At 43.0% G+C, this 16,836-nt stretch overlaps 1 non-coding gene across 1 annotated transcript; it reads right to left on the reverse strand.

Moving 5' to 3' along the window:
- Positions 1-3,450: 3,450 nt before the first annotated feature.
- Trnas-cga lies at positions 3,451-3,525 on the reverse strand. The gene has a single exon. It is a non-coding gene; the product is annotated as a tRNA-Ser (tRNA).
- Between the last annotated feature and the right edge of the window lie 13,311 nt (positions 3,526-16,836).

A 16,836-nucleotide genomic window follows, 5' to 3' on the forward strand; every position in this document is an offset into this window, starting at 1 on the left:
TGAGGGCTCACTAGAGTGTAGCATTACTCTCACATTACGATAAAAAAGTCACAAATACAAAAACGTGGCCTGAATTACACGTAAAGAGCTCTTCTGCCAACCGATACAGTATGGAAGATATTAAAACGGAGCTGAGATAACATATCCACGTCATAGCCACCCGCTTCACCACCTCGACGTGACAACAAGGGCAAAAAAAAAAAAAAAAAGATATTAGTGTTCTCTTCAGACTGTAGCACAGAAAACGCAAAATCGTTGGAGCCGTGAAACCAAGCGCGGTGACGCAGTGGTAAGACGCTGTACTCGTATTCGGGAGGATAGGGGTTCACATTCCCGTTCACGCTTACATACTTACGTTCTCCGTGGCTTCTCTAAAACAGTTAAGATGAATACCAGGTTAGTTCCTATGAAACGGCACTGATGATTTCCTTCTCCATCGAAGCCCCACTTCGCACCGCCTCTATTGACCTCTCTGCCGACGTGACGCTAAACCCTCATTTCCCTTGTGAACAAGAAATGAACCATTAACTACTTCCTGGCAACTGGCAAAAATGAAATCTCTTCTAGAGAGTGTAGGAGGTAGCATTGTGCTCCGTAAATGGGAAGATAATTGCATCCATTCCAAATGTGGACAGATCGGACACACCCAGCGGTAGACTGCGCGAAGCTGTGCTCAACATACACGCAACTTAAAAGGGTCGCGCGAAGAGACAAATGTGATCAGCGTGGACACATTCTCGATTATGAGAGGTCGGTAGGTGGGTACGGGAAGAGCGTTATTAACAAAGCAGCTGAAAGAAGAGTATCACCGAATCTCTTTAATGTGGATAAGAGGTTTAGCCTTAGCGCACCTTGGCACCTGATGTTAGTAGCGACAAAGCGAGATAATCCTGCATTTTGTGATCAACCGTGGGCACGGATTGCTCTAAACACGGAAATGATATCGCCGTCAAATTCGACAAGAGCACCCTTCGTGGTATTAATACGCCCACCGCCGGCCGCGGTGGTCTAGCGGTTCTAGGCGCGCAGTCCGGAACCGCACGACTGCTACGGTCGCAGGTTCGAATCCTGCCTCGGGCATGGATGTGTGTGATGTCCTTAGGTTAGTTAGAATTAAGTAGTTCTAAGTTCTATGGGATTGATGACCACAGATGTTAAGTCCCATAGTGCTCAGAGGCATTTGAGCCAATACGCCCACCACAGCCTTAAGTCTGTGTTTGTTTCGCTGAGATATTGTTACGTCACGTGCAAATCAGCGTTGCGAGACGGCATTGAACTGTGTATAATTTGGAGGGGATGGTTGTATATTGTTTCTGCGTCGTGTTGAGTGACGAATAACGGCGGTAATACAGTCCACAACCAGATCATTTATGAGTCAGTACTGAACAATAATTAGCTTATCACTGAGAAATAGACTCAAAAGTATATTACCGTACGGCAGTACACCAATATTTCGATTCACAGGTAGTGGCAACAACTCACGACATAAGACGTATCCAACTGATGCAGGGAAGCGTGACATTAACACTGGTACTCATTCGTTATCTGAACAGCAGGAAGAAGATATTTTTCGCAAAAGCTTCACAGTTGGTGTGTAAGGGGCTAATCCAGAACAACTCCGGCACTTGGACAGGAGAATAGAAGACGCAGTATGCTTCGACAACTGTTAAGAATGTCATGTGGCTTGACGAAATCAGTCACCTAAGAAGACTTTAAATCTTCCATCATGTTTACAAAACAACTAATCTGCTGTGTAGTGCTGTACCATTTCACGTGGGGAGTAGATCTCCAACACTACATGCTGCCCAACCGTTAGGAACCTCCAGATGTTCCATACAGCGCTTAGTGCTCCGAGTGATCTCACTACAGGTCTTAGCAACTTTAGCTTCTCTTGGAAGGTTGTAACTTCACACTCACACAAACGTTCAAACGAAAGGTTAGCTGGTAGGAGACTCACCTACTTATATCCTGGTAACACCTTGTATAAATGCACCAGCCTACTGCAACTTGATCCCTTGGTTTTTAGAAGTCAGCCGAGAGTCTGAGCGAGTGCAGAAGTTCAACATTTCAGGAGGTTTTGAAACGCACTATAGATTTATGCTGTGGAGGAGGTAACCTCGATAATACTTGATGTATCAACTAAAAGATGAAGTTTTAGGAAATGTTTTTCAAAGTATTTTCCTGGAGTGTGACCCCATATGTAAGTGATGACAAACAGTTCAGGTAGGGGGGGGGGGACATAAGCTTTGTTAATGTGTAGTGTTAAAAGAGTAGCTGAGTAGATAAGATAGACCATTAGTTGCTACTGAATCGATACAAGGAGAAAAGAGCGTTGTGTCGCCACGTGAATACAATAGGAGACTTGTTGGTCGGACACATCCTGCTGCATCAGGTAGTACTATAATTGCTAATGACAGTTTTGCATCCCACTGGACAGAAACGCAAATTGCACGTTATGTGTGCAATGTGGAGTCACACATCATGGTGCTAGGAGTAAAGTTCAAGCTGACGCACAATGATAGTTCACAAACGAGTTAAGCTGGAAAACGGAAATGCTCTGATTCACCCAGGAAGTTGCAAGCCGGTAAATTCCCGAACGGATGCTAAGTCCCTCGTTAGAAACATTTAAAAAAATCCCAGCTGTATCGAAATCGAAATGGAAGTAAAAATTGAAGTAAACACAATACTATAACTAAAAATTGAAGTAAACATAATACTATAACCGCACACTCAGGAGTGCATCTAGTAAGTAGGCGAACTTCTTCCTGGTCACGGTGTGAGCATGTTTAAAGAGGCCTAGAACCGAAGGATTTGCCCGTCTGTCGGCCTTTGTCAACTCAGTGTCTATGCTCCGCTTACCATCGAGGCAACCTATCGATTCTGCTCAATCTAGTTGCCCGCTGGTGGAATACCAGATAAATACTGGTTGGAGATACAGAAGAAAGAAAGTGTAGTGCGTGAAAGCTTTATAGCGAGACGAAGGCCTGAATATACTCAGGCATACTGGCGTAGAGTACGACATCAGCGTCTGATATTTTACTGAAGTTCTCTGGTGATTCATATTATTGCTTTTATGTCGTACTTGCTGCGTCCTGCGGTGTTACCTACTGTTAAGCAGTTGTCAATACAGAAATGTGAACGCCGAAGTTCACTAATCATCTGTAACCGCCATCACAAACGTTATCTCTTAGAGGAATTGAGGAGTGAGCAACTTGTGGCCCAGGAACCTGCACGACATGGGAAAGAAACACCAGATTTTGAGCTGATGGGATGGGAGAAGCTGACAAAACACAACTCACTCGTTTATCTCAGCAAAATATTTTCACGTGACCGTGTAGCAAATTCCAAAATGTGGCAGGAAAGGGAGCAAATAATTGAACTACTAGAATGAAATTTTCACTCTACAGCGGAGTGTGCGCTGATATGAAACTTCCTGGCAGATTAAAAGTGTGTGTTGGACCGAGACTCGAACTCGGGACCTTTGCCTTTCGCGGGCAAGTGCTCTACCAACTGAGCTACCCAAGCACGACTCACGCCCCGTCCTCACAGCTGGCAAAGGTCCCGAGTTCGAGTCTCGGTCCGGCACACAGTTTTAATCTGCCAGGAAGTTTCAAATTAACTACTGTTTGCTGTGTCCCTAGCATGGAAATGATCATAATTGTCTTGTTGTGTATGGAGAAGTAGAAACCTGCTGTAATACATTGAGCCGTGGCGGCTCATTTCACCATCCATAACTCTTAGCTGGCGTCTCACCAGGTGGCGTGAATTACTCCCTTGTGCAAGGGATGCTGCCTCGCCTAGTCTTCAAAAGCGTCCGCCAGAGACGCGTCTACAGAGTGAGAGAGAGAGAGAGAAAGAGAAGAGAGAGAGAGAGAGAGAGAGAGAGAGAGAGAGAGAGAGAGAGGGAGGGAGACCTCCGAGGAGCACGGCGCTTGCAGTTGACGGGTAGTTTTCACACTTGTGGAGCCGGGGGCATCACAAGTGGTTGGAGCAACGGACATTTGGTGCGGACGACTTTTCCGGGCCCGACTGGGCAGAAGGCAAAGGTCTCGTTCGATTATCATGTGCGCCACTAATTGTTCCAGCTTTGTGCACCGATTTCCCGCTCCGCCAACTGTTTGAAGAGATGTTCGCGTTTATGTTCACTGAGTCGTCATGGCCCCCTTGTTTTTGGGCTATGTAATTTTAGGAATATCGTATTGCCCTCTCTGCTCTGTGTGATTTTGAAGTAACTTGTTTTAATCTTCTGGTTAGCGTTCTCTCCCTCAAAAAAAAAAAAAAAAAAAAAAAAAAGTCCATCCTTAATATTGGTATGGTTTTTTGGCTCTGAGCACTATGGGACTTAACTTCTCAGGTCATCAGTCCCCTAGAACTTAGAACTATTTAAACCTAACTAACCTAAGGACATCACACACATCCAAGCCCGACGCAGGATTCGAACCTGCGACCGTAGCGGTCGCGCGTTTCCAGACTGGAGCGCCCCAGAATCGCTCGGCCACCACGGCCGGTTATGGTTATTTAATGTGCCCAATTTCCACACACAGCTATATCAGGAGTCTACACCTTATCGAGTTTAAAAAATGATAGTTTTAAAATGCATGTGCAAGAAAAACAGCTGTTTCATTGTTTAATATTTGTTTTCATGATGATTTAGAAGCTGCTTGATTCTGATATCATTATTTTTCAGCACTTCTAAGCATTCTGTGTATGCCAGTCAGCGGTAAGACCAGAGCTAGTTGTTTATTGTTTCCCTTCCTGGAAGAAACTGCAGCTTCTTTTCAGTAGCACTCTGTTAGCAAAGCTTATTTCCTAGGATGTATCAACTTATTGAAACCGCTGTGTTGGTGCACTCATGCTGGAATTATAACCTTTACTTGTAGTGTAATCCAGTCAGACACTTATCAGTCTTCTTGTTAACAGCACTTGCTAAGTTTCTGGGAGAGTGTTTCGGGTCGACAGCTTCTTGCCACTTGCGGCCGTGTGCACGTCTCTCGAGCATTTCCCAGCGCAGCTCGCTGTTTGTTAACAGTCGCTCGTTCTGGCTGTCTGCTAAAACTGAGTATCTTACGTTATCTGACCTGCACTGTAAATGAAAGTTTGCTGTCGGCCATGAGGTCTTTGGTGAAGCAGCTTCGCACAAGAAGTTTTCCGTTAAACATTTAATATATATTGTAACCCTGCTCTAAGTTAATTCTAAATCTTTTGATGTTAACTTTTTGCGGCTCTGCCTAACGTTTTGAAGAGAATTATTTAGAACTAGCTCTATTACTTTATTTGGAGGGTTTATTTAAAATTGTTTAATTTAAAATTTTTAAATAGCGCAATATTGTTAATGTCTTATACCTTGAATTGATTTGAGATTATCATTATTGTAATTCAACGGCTGTCTTATTCACCACTTTGACCGCCTTCATCTTTGTAACGTCAAATGAACTTTAATTTTGTTAACCGTTTTTCAAAACGGACCCGTTATTGCCCATAAACCGACATAAGAATCAATGTTGTTTTTCACGGATAAATGAAGTTAGAGGGGCCTACTCCTTCCATGTCACTGCCTGATCAAGGTAATTCACTATTTGATAAATCTCTCTTAACAATCTTCGAAGTTTTCCTGTTTTCTGCATAAACGTAAGGATTTCTGGCTCTCGATAGAGCGACCATTAAAAGTAGATCTAACCGTGCGAAGAACATGGTGTGCACAGATGAATACCATCCACTTTAAACGTCTAATAGTGATCGAGAAGGCCATTTTCAATGGGAACTTCAAGAGTTTGAACTTATAAGGTAAGTTTTCTGGGATGATACGAATTCTTGGATAAATACAGTCTCTTCTTTTGCTCTTCCAGTCCGATAAGGATCTGCACGATGTACTTTCTCAGTTCCATGATGCGTAACCTGAGGTCATTACAAAATCTTGCTACACCCAGCTCACGCATCAGTATGACAGGCACATGTACCTTCTCCTCTTGCCCTTCTACAGAATAATTGATCGTTGCTCAAATTTTGCAGTAAACTCGGATAAACCTCATTGATTAGGTTATCTTCCGAGCTTAAAACACTGCTGAAGCGGCTTTCAGAATTTATTAAACCTTCGCATCCTCTGTCCTGCGGCCCTCGTCAATGTCGAGGAGCCATTGAACAAAGAGTCCCGATTCCTGGTCGACGCAGAGCTGGATTCTCACATTATTTTGAAGTGCAACCTGTCTACGCGTGTTCTAGTGGCCAAGCCTTGAGACACGACATGACTCACTCGATGACCTGAAGCGTCTGTCGGTAGTCGCCTGCTAGCAAGGCAAGCACTTCATCCCTCAACATTTGGTTACCACGGATGTCTTAGAAGTTTCGATCGAGTGCCTCGATCGCATGCTTGTGTGATATCGAACATTTGTCGCATACAATCAATTAGCACTGTCGCAACAGGGTGACGCAACCATTGCTCTTGCTCATATTGCTAGTTGGCTTTTCCTCACTCGCAAAGTTGAGCAGAAACTATAACACCGAGTGGGCAGTTCTTCCTCCGATGAGCAAAAACGCGGCTCAGGGGCCTTCCTCTTCCAAAAGTTGCATCACTGCTTCGAGTGGCTTTTTCTTGTCCATCGACTGTTTTGAGGTACTGGAAAGTAATAGGGCCCCGGACACGAGTCAGTAACAACCGTAAAGAACAACACTCAAAGTGTTTTCAAGTGCGGTATAAATTCTGCCTGTTCTGCCTAGGCCATCTGTCGCCTTCGCCGGGGGTGTCCTGTACACGACGTTTCTATTCTTTCCTTGAGGCGTGCAATAATTTGGCACTTCCGCGAACAAAAAGTTCGGTCAAAGTCGTCCGTCTGGCACAGACGGATTAATGCGGCGAGGGTGGTAGTGGGCCATGTCGCTAGTCGATCGTGCGTGTTAGCCTCCGTGAAGTACATGCGCTTGCCGTTGGCAGGGAGCACATTTAGATGTGTCACTGTCGGGGGCCTCGATGTACAGCTGGACTCGCATATGATTTTGAAGTGTGTTCTTTCTACGCTTGTTCACAGTAGCAAACCCAGTATCAGCCACGCCGCTTCATTGTTGCCCACATATCGATATGCCCTAAGCATCTGCACTTCGTCCCTTGTGTCAATATTAGCTTAGCTCCGCTGTTACGCAATAAATATCGCCTGTTAACTGCCTAGGCTTATTTACTTGGAAATGTATTTAACTGACTGAGCGGAGTTACAAAACTCGACATGGATGTGGGCATTAACGGAACCACACAGCTATCGTTGACAGCGATGCCATGTACAGAACATCTCACTTTTATTGTGACAGTACTTTCCCCACCCTCAGGCTCTGTGCGTCTGTACAGCGGATATACATTCTCGTTCATTTTAAGTCTCTTTTAACAATGCTTGAGGATATTTTTTGGCATTTCCCGTGGTATATACACAAAGGTATAGGAGTCATCTTGTGACTTTACCCAACAGTTATTCTGCTCAGAAGTAGCTCTCTAAAGAGCATCCGAAACGAGCAACCCAGTTGCGACTTTACCTGAAGTTGCTCACACCTTGGGTAATTAGGTTATGCACAGCTTTGTTCAGGGTAGAGTCGCGCACGTCTGCTTTCATACCCAGCAATAACTCACTGCAGATAATAACCTGTAGCTGTGATCCTGCAGTCATCATTCGCTAGAATTGCGAATTAATACATACACAGATACGTAAAAAGTAGATAAATTAATAATTTAATAAAAACGGTCGGATTGTAGTGTCTGTAACTGATACAGATGGCACAGAATTACGGTGAATGATGCATATTGAAGGAAGTGCATCTCAAGTAAACAGAAAGTGGTCCTCCGATAGCCACTTAAAATACAAACAGAAAATAACCTTATCAAATTCATTAAAGATGCATTGCGCGTTACAGGAATGGTAGCAGAAATCACAAGTTAAACAGTCATCCAAGACTAGCAAAAACTAAGTCCATATAGTGACCACAATGCGCGAAATATTCACCAGCTCAACAAAGTCAGAATCCAAAATGATGGTTTACTAATTAATACATTTGAGATAACAAGTAGGAACTCGTACTCAGTCTGTTGTCAATTACAGTATCGCAGCGACCGTTCACCACCCAGAATCTAACTCCTACACGGTAAATACCACACGATACAAGAGGAAGATTGCCTTCTTCTATAACTCGACATAAAGTGTCAGAATCGCATCCTTGAGGGCATCACTCGAAGAAAAGTCTCTCTCCATCTGACTCCAGTAATGTTTCGACACCGCCTGCTTCTCCACTGGCTGAAGGCCATTCCCACCAAATACATGTTTCGTAAGTTCTACAGACATGACTTGACTTGACCACTTCCCACAGTAAAGCAATGTATTAAAACAATACTTAAATAAGAAATGCTTAATCATTTGGTCACAGTCAAACCGTCGACATGACTAAAAAGAGGGAGTTATACATAAATAAATAAGCCAGTATTCTTGCACAAGTATGATAGCTTTAAATGACAACGGATTGCTTTAAATAGTGCTTAAACAATTACTAACATCTGCTTCACAGAAGCGCCTTTAGTTCTCTTTTCACTGGTGGTTTCTGCTAAGACATGCAACTGAGCACTTTTCCTTTACCATGTTTCTTAACAGCACATTTAATCAACATTTAAATAAGGTGGTAACAAAATTGCAAACAATTAATTACGTAATTACAAAAATATGACCAAGATACGAGTTATTCAAGCTGCATTCTTTTGATATATTTCTGTGGAGAATACAACGTTCCGACAAACATTTGTATGATGAAAAGATATAAAAAGCGTAATAAAGAAATAAATTATGTACAGATACGTTGCTTTCATGAATAACACCTATAGGGAAGTGCTGTCATCTGAAATATAGTTTGTTTAAATTACATGAAGGTTCGAAAATCGTTAATTAAGAGGTTTCCTACAAAATTGCTTAGCCACTCCAAAATATTAACTTATGTTGTTTTAAAGATGGCGAACAAATAGTTGTGTCACTGTATGCGCCTTTCCTCCGGAGACTGCAGATGTATTCGAATTTGCTTTATTATGTAACTGTGATTTACTGTGGAATTTCAAAGAGCCCATCTTTCAAATTGTCTCAAAGTCTGCCATTGCTGGTGTATTATGTATCCTCCTAAGCAAGTGACTACTGTTCCGTTCTCGTTTTCTGGGATTTTACTCACTTATGATCACACTCCTTAATTTCATATGTGGCTGGCCCATACCAGTCACTTACCATGGTTTAGGCTCTCAGTTAACATACCATATTCATGTCGGCCTACCTTTGGCTTGGGCCGCTCTGTTGAATCACCTGAGCGATTTGTGTCAGTTACAATTTCTGTTTTAAACACAGCAGCAAGTGCACGTGTGGCAAGTTGCCTTATTGCCACCCTGTGAAATACGTGAAGCCCTGTGCTTCACCAAAAATGGGTCCATTCATGAAGAGGGTCACCAGCGCCTGCACTTTAACCTTAAAATGTCACTTACAATATCATTGTGATCTGTCTGTTTTGACAGTCCATCAGTTCTTCTCTGATCTCTCTCCTGCCTGAGTTGCATGTGAAGATGATGAATAAGTTCGGCTGACCATAGGTCATACAGAGGAGAACGTGTATTAGTAGAGGTGCCTCAGACTGCTAGTGAGCGACAATTGGATGATGAACATCTGACCTATGTTGTTCAGATTCACATTGTCATCATTCACAATGACATATTGCGTGCAACGAGCTTTGGCCTGCCACTGAGTACCTTAGACATCCACCGTTACTTCTTAACGTACACGTCTACAAAAAATTGAGACAGAAGTACCCTACACTGCAGCAGCACGTTGAAGTTGTGTTTGCTGACCACCAGGTGAAATTCATATAAATCCATTCATGTCACTTTCTGTTGGGATCCGGTCGCTCAGTCACTGTATTCATTTGAGGGATACTGAAGTAATATCCTTCTTACCCTTTCCAAAACATAAAAGGATGCTGTGGAGCATCGTATTAGCGGTGTGTGTGTTTACAATCCTATTCCCACGACCACAACTGCGACCTCCAACTCAGTCCATATGTTATGGCAGCATGTGCGTTGCCCACTCTTCACGTGATCTGCGCGGATCACCATCTTGCAGTTTCCATCAACCTTGTTCCCAAGAGCTGTCTTAAACTTATGCACCGGCACACTGTGATTGTGCAGATCTTTTTGTATTTTTCAGTATGGTTGCCTGCTTTACCCCATTAAAAATTTCACACCATCGACCTGCACTTGCAGAAATTTTGCTCGAACGTTGGACGGAGTTAAAAGAGACGCTATTTATGATGCATCTACCTCTGCACCGTAAAGATCTCTGTAGATGAAGGTACGGTGAGATTTCTAACTGGCACAGGAATTATGTATCTTTATACGGTTTAGGAACAGCTGTGACTCATCACTCTCACCAGAAAAACTTCCTGTAGTGGATTGACCGGCTTTTGTTACATAGCAATGGAGTCCTGCCCACGAAGGTACACATTCTCTCCATTTTCTCCATCCATTTTAGTACCCCAAAAGATCTGCATGCCTTGTTACTATGGTTAATTTTGGTGACCGGTCGTTTGTCCTTTCTAAATTTAGATCATAATCAAAACCATATTTTAAAATATCCAGCTAATAATGGCAAGTATTTGACAACGTTCAGCTTGTCATTGAACAACAGCGAGTTGGCTCATATCTACCTCTCTGATTGTGATTCTTCAGTTTCTCCCGGCGTATTTGTTCCTCGAGCAGTCCACGGGTATACTGCCCGTTCATAGTGTCCAACGGGCACAATGTTTCGACGATCAGACATGTCGCCATCGTCAGGTGTGCTGACGAAGTGAGCTCCTGAGGGCGGGCGGCCGATTTAAATCCCCTGCCCCCGCGCGCGTCCGCAGCTCGTGGTCGTGCGGTAGTGTTCTCGCTTCCCGCGGCCGGGTTCCCGGGTTCGATTCCCGGCGGGGTCAGGGATTTTCTCTGCCTCGTGATGACTGGGTGTTGTGTGATGTCCTTAGGTTAGTTAGGTTCAACTAGTTCTAAGTTCTAGGGGACTTATGACCATAGATGTTAAGTCCCATAGTGCTCAGAGCCATTTGAACCATTTTTTGAACCCCGCGGGCCTCTCTCTTCGCCGTCCGCGCCCGCACGCCGGCGTTCGCGAAGACGTGGGCGTCGGAATCTGTCATAGCCTCGATGTGCTTGCTACGTCCGTCCTGGTCGCCAGTTCGTACTTCTTACCGCGAGACTTCTTAATGACATTCAATGCTGGGTCCCAAGCCTTGCTGAGATTGTAGCCGCAATCTCGGTTGATAAGATCTTCCCTGGTGCGAATTTCGATAGCCTCCCTTATAACGCTGTCCCAATATTGAGAGGTCTGAGCGAGGATCTTGGTACGCTCATAATCCATCTCGTGTTTCTCGGACAAACAGTGCTCTGCTACCGCCGACTTATTTGGATATTTCAGTCGAGTGTGCCTTTGATGTTCTCGGCAACGATCTTCGATGGTGCGTACTGTTTGTCCGATATAAGTCTTCCCACACTCACAGGGAATTTGGTATAAGCCGGCCTTCCTCAACCGAGGTAATCTTTCACCCTTCCCAGTAATGCCTGTGTTTTATTGGGCGGGCAGAAGACGATTTTAACTGGGTGTTTCTTAAATATACGGTCGATTTTCCCCGACAGTGCGTCATTGTACGGAATAATGGCAGTGGCTATCTCTTCTTCCGTGACTTCATCCGTCTCCACATGTTGTCCTGCGGTGGTGGGACGCACAGCGCGCCTAATTAGCACAATTCCATCACTATACACCTCATAATTCCGGAGTTACGACATTAAAAAACATTGAGCGATGTGGAAATGAAACTGCAGAGCGAAATTACCTAGACATAGAGGTGAAATATTTGTACAAATACAGGTTAAGTATGTTAAATAAGTGTGAAATGTATGAGGCATGTGTGTATCGAATGTGGGCAAAATCAAGAGTAGAGGAGCCACCTAAGCCCCGGGGAAGATTTAAACAAATTTAGTACACATCTTAACTACAGTCTTGAAAGAAATACTGTAGGGGTGATTGTGATAGCATGGAGAGAGAAAGCATGACAAGGACATGGACAGACAGGGAAGGAAAAGAAGGAGATAGTCACGTGTAGAGGAGGAAGAGAAAGACAGGGATGAGTGAAGGGTAAGTGGATAGAGAGAGGGGACAGAAGGAGATGGAGAGAAAAAGGAGGAAGAAATAAGCAGAAAGATGGGAGAGAAGGAGGATATGAAGAAACGGGAAGAGGAGGAGATGGGAGGGAAATGAGAGAGAGGAGGAGTCACACACAGAAACGAAAGTAAACAATAAGGGAAGAAAGGGAGAAAGAGGTGGACTGAGAGTGGGGGAGGAGAAGATGGAGACTGGAGTAAACACATACCCAGGCAATGCTAGGTACACAGCTAGAGGCTAAATACGCATGGGAACCAGATATACGTCATAATCTTCCCCTCCCCCTTGCTTTGTTCATCTCCTCCTCCTTCCCACCTATCACCACCCAACACATCCTCCCCCCCACTGTGCCCATCTATCCGCCCTTCGCCATCTCTCTTCACCTCGTCTGCCACTCTTTGACCATTTCCTCCACCCCCCCCTCCCCCACTCTTTCCATTTCCTCTTCATCCGTCTCTCTGACCCTGAGTCTTGTTTATTGTAATTGAAAACGAAATCTTGTTTGGGATGATAGGCATATGGTCTTTGAAAGAGACCTCTATAGGTGCTGGATCTTGACCGTAGTAGCCTCAGTGATAAAATTTTGCGCAGTTTTATCTGCGCACGGGTAGGATTACCAGGTTCTAGACGATTCAGATGCTACAGTAGTATTCAAATCATAAATCGACAATCCACAAAAATATACAGAGCTTTTCTGATTTTTGTTAAAGCCGACTTCGAATAAGGGAACAATACACCACATTTTTGTATGCAGTTTTTGTTTAAAATTATATATAAGGAGAAAGAATTTTATGTTGAAGAAGCAATTTGTCTGTCTTGCAATCGTACTTAGAACCGACTACGAGAAAGGAAAGGAAACGGTTCATTATACAGCACAAAACAACATTTTTTTCCTGCAATCGTTTTGAACAGAAAACCTCTATAATGTTGTTTAAAAATCGTATTGCCTGCGTCCGCCTGAATGTTTATTAGAGTAACAGATAAAAATCTGAATAAAATCAGTCAAGAACTTTTGTATATTTTTGGAAACAACTTTCTCAATTACGCAAGCTGTATAAAATTTTTGGTGACAACAATATACAACGTCTTGCCTTTTTGTAGTTGTTAAAGTAATCCTAGTTGGTCAATACGATTGTAAAAAAAAATAGTATTTGATATAAAACATTCAGCCGTTATATGTACTACAGCAGGCTTGTTACGTTTCTGTGTTTCAATGAGTCATACGATTAGAATTCAATAACAAGACGTCACATGAGATAATAAAGTCAACTTAGTAAGGAAATAAATGTTTTACACAAATGTGACTTGGTGACACTAAAGTATTTTGCTATTGACGTTGTCACTACGTTAATAATGAGTTACTACGTAGAGACCCTCGAACATGTCACTATGAAAATTAGCATATATAATACTAAAACTGATGTTTGGCAGACTACTAAATACTGCACAATATCAACACCACTGGAAAAATTGTCAGCTTGGATAGCATTTTCTGAACTACGGAGTAAAGAAATGGAAGTAGTAGCGTTAACTTCGCTACTTCTCTTCCACACAGGAGTACCAGAGATTGAGCACAAGATATATTGGGCAAGGATAAGTCAGCAAATTTGTCTTAAGTAATGTAGCAAGAAAGTAAAAGTCTAACTTAGAGCGCGAACTCTTTTGCAATACGTGTCGTATCTCCTAGCCACTGTACCATTGAATTTAGCAGTCCAGTGTTACACGATATAGAAGCTGGTAAATAAATTTAGGTTATGGAACTACTCGCTCGCGGTTCGGCGAATGCCATTTATCAGATACTGCGTAAACTCTGGGCATTTACCCAAAACACTGGCGCTCCAGACCCGTCGCTTGCACCTGTTCGCCGTTGGCTCTGTCAGGTCAGAGCAGCGTTATTTCGCAGCGGCACACAACGCAGGCTCAACGCGTCCCCTCCTCTCTCATCGTCCGCTCCGCGCCCATACCGCCTAAGACTTTACAGAGGTTGTTTACCAGGCGCTGTAACAGAACAACCCTAGTATCAAACGCTCGAGCGAGGAAAGAGGAAGAAAATGTTCACCTAGGACATGGAGTGTAAAAAAGGGTAGTACTTTTAAACGTCCATAACACTGAACATAAGACTGTTTACAAGAACAATAGAACTAAAAGATCAGTGGAACTGAACTACTTTCAAGAAATGTGCTTTAAGGGGGAATGGGGAATAAGATAACTAGCCTACAACTTTTTGCGACGTGCTTTTTCAGAGTGCTATGGAGGGATTTTACGAATCATTAAACAACGATTCTGCATAACATTAAAACGCGACGGCCCTTTGTAGGCAGTAACCAAGGTGCTTAAGAGACTAGTAGCTATTGGGTGCCCGCAGAAGCGCTGTACTGAGCGTTATCACACAAAGTGGAGAACACCGCAACTGTACGCGATTAAAACATTCACTACAGAAAACTAAACGATATCATGCATCTTATTTACTACACTATAGTGACTACGGAGACTGGTCCCTGCAGCATATATCTAACAACCCAATGACCAAAAACGAAGTAAACGAAACCTATAAACCTAAAAGCATATTTCCGGAAAACGTAATTGTAAATAAAGTGAAAATTATTGCATATTGCCGACGTTAATATACGAAATTTGCTCAACAATCTTGAAGATGTGCTTAGAAAACTCCGGTAAAAGTCAGATTGCTCGGAGATAAATAAATATTGGATTCTGGTAGAAACCCCATCGTGTCGCAGATGCGTGGAGAAGGGGAAACGTCAGCTAAACAAACGTGTTCATGATGCATAGCAGATATAAGTAACTAACAGCATAATTGGTTTGTCCCTGAGTGCTGTGTAACCTTGTGAAGATGGTGCACATGACAATCGGCACAGCATGCATTTTTCTGACTAACTGCTCCTATAACATGAGGACTATCTGCAGTTTGGCCTATGGTGACAAGACGTTCGCTACATATCCATTTATATTCTAAATACGTTAGGAATAAACTGGCCGTTATGTTGCAAGTCGGAGGATTGTTTGAGATTTCAGAAGAAGCAGAAAATGAGACTCGTTTAATGGTCGGGTGTTACATAAACAACGGTAGAACAGAAGCTCTTAATAACCTCCGTGACTATTTACAGCAAATAAATTCGCGACGCGACTCACAGTCAGAGCGTATGTAATACTACTAATCACGTGACAATAGCACAAAAGAACAATGGTAAACGAAATGTACGATATTGTACCATCTTCCATTGCAACGTTGGAATTAACTGATGTTAAAGGTTTACTGCTAAATTAAAATGGGTAAGTTCTAGTCTTTTATGGGGTTCTCAGAGACAAATGTTACACGGTACGTAACTATTGTGATAAGAGGACTAGCCTTGTACGATGGAATCGACGCCATGCTATAGCAACATTCATTACGCTACATGAGGAATGTTGTTTGTCTTACGACCTATGAGTAATGCATTGATTTAAAGGACGGTGTTAAATCGCCGATTCACTTGAGAATATCTGATGCGCGAACAACTGAAACTTCCCAAGAACGCCTGATACACTGTATTGTACAAAGTTTGCAGTGTTGCGTCACTATGAGATTACGTGAAATACATTAAGACGTTCAACCAACGCCAAACATAATTTCATACAAGCTACAACGAATAGACTGCATGCGAAATCGCCTGGGTGAGGAATGTCTCAGTAAGAAATTGTTCACTTGTGTGCCTGAAACGGAAATAAATTTAAGGAAAAGAAGTCTTTTTTCGAAGATGGACGTCTGGTGTGGATGACACGAGGACGATAAAAATTTCAGACAAAAGAAGGAACGCAGCGCTGGAGAAGAATGCTGCAGATTAGATGGGTAGATCTAGTAAGTAATGAGAGAATACTGAATTGTGACTGAAGAAGAAAATGAAATAACTTTGCTTAAAGAAGGTGTGGCTTAGCAGGAGATAGCCTGAGTCATTAAGGAATTGTCACTTTAGTAAAGAAGTGAATTTTGGCTGGTAAAACAGTAGAGAAAGGCGGTTTTAATACAGTAAATAACTTCAATGGGTGTATGTTGCAATAGAGAAGGGAACTGTTACTTTAGTAAAGGAGTGAATTTTGACTGGTAAAACAGTAGAGAAAGGCGGTTTTAATACAGTAAATAACTTCAATGGGTGTATGTTGCAATAGAGACATAGAGAAGAAGAAGAATCTTGTATGTGATAGACAAGCGAGGAGAGCTGCGTTAAATCAGTCTTCAGACTGAAGATTGCAACAACAACAACAACAACAACAACAACAACAACATCGGAAGCATCTCTCTGTACACAATGAACTGAGGCCTATATTACCGAGCGAGGTGGCGCAGTGGTTAGACACTGGACTCGCATGCGGGAGGACGTTGGTTCAATCTCGCGTCCGGCCATCCCGATTTAGGTTTTCCGTGACTTTCCTAAATCGCTCCAGGCAAATTCTGGGATAGTTCCTTTGAAAGGGCACGGCCGACTTCCTTCCCCATCCTTCCCTAATCCGATGAGACCGTGGACCTCGCTGTCTGGTCTCCTTCCCCAAACAACCCAACCCCAACCCAACCACCAACTGGCGGCTAATTTTCTGTACTTTAAGCAATTTTTACCATTTCACTATGCTGAAGAAT

This window comes from Schistocerca piceifrons, chromosome 5 (genome assembly GCF_021461385.2).
Source record: "Schistocerca piceifrons isolate TAMUIC-IGC-003096 chromosome 5, iqSchPice1.1, whole genome shotgun sequence".
Lineage (NCBI taxonomy): Eukaryota > Metazoa > Arthropoda > Insecta > Orthoptera > Acrididae > Schistocerca > Schistocerca piceifrons.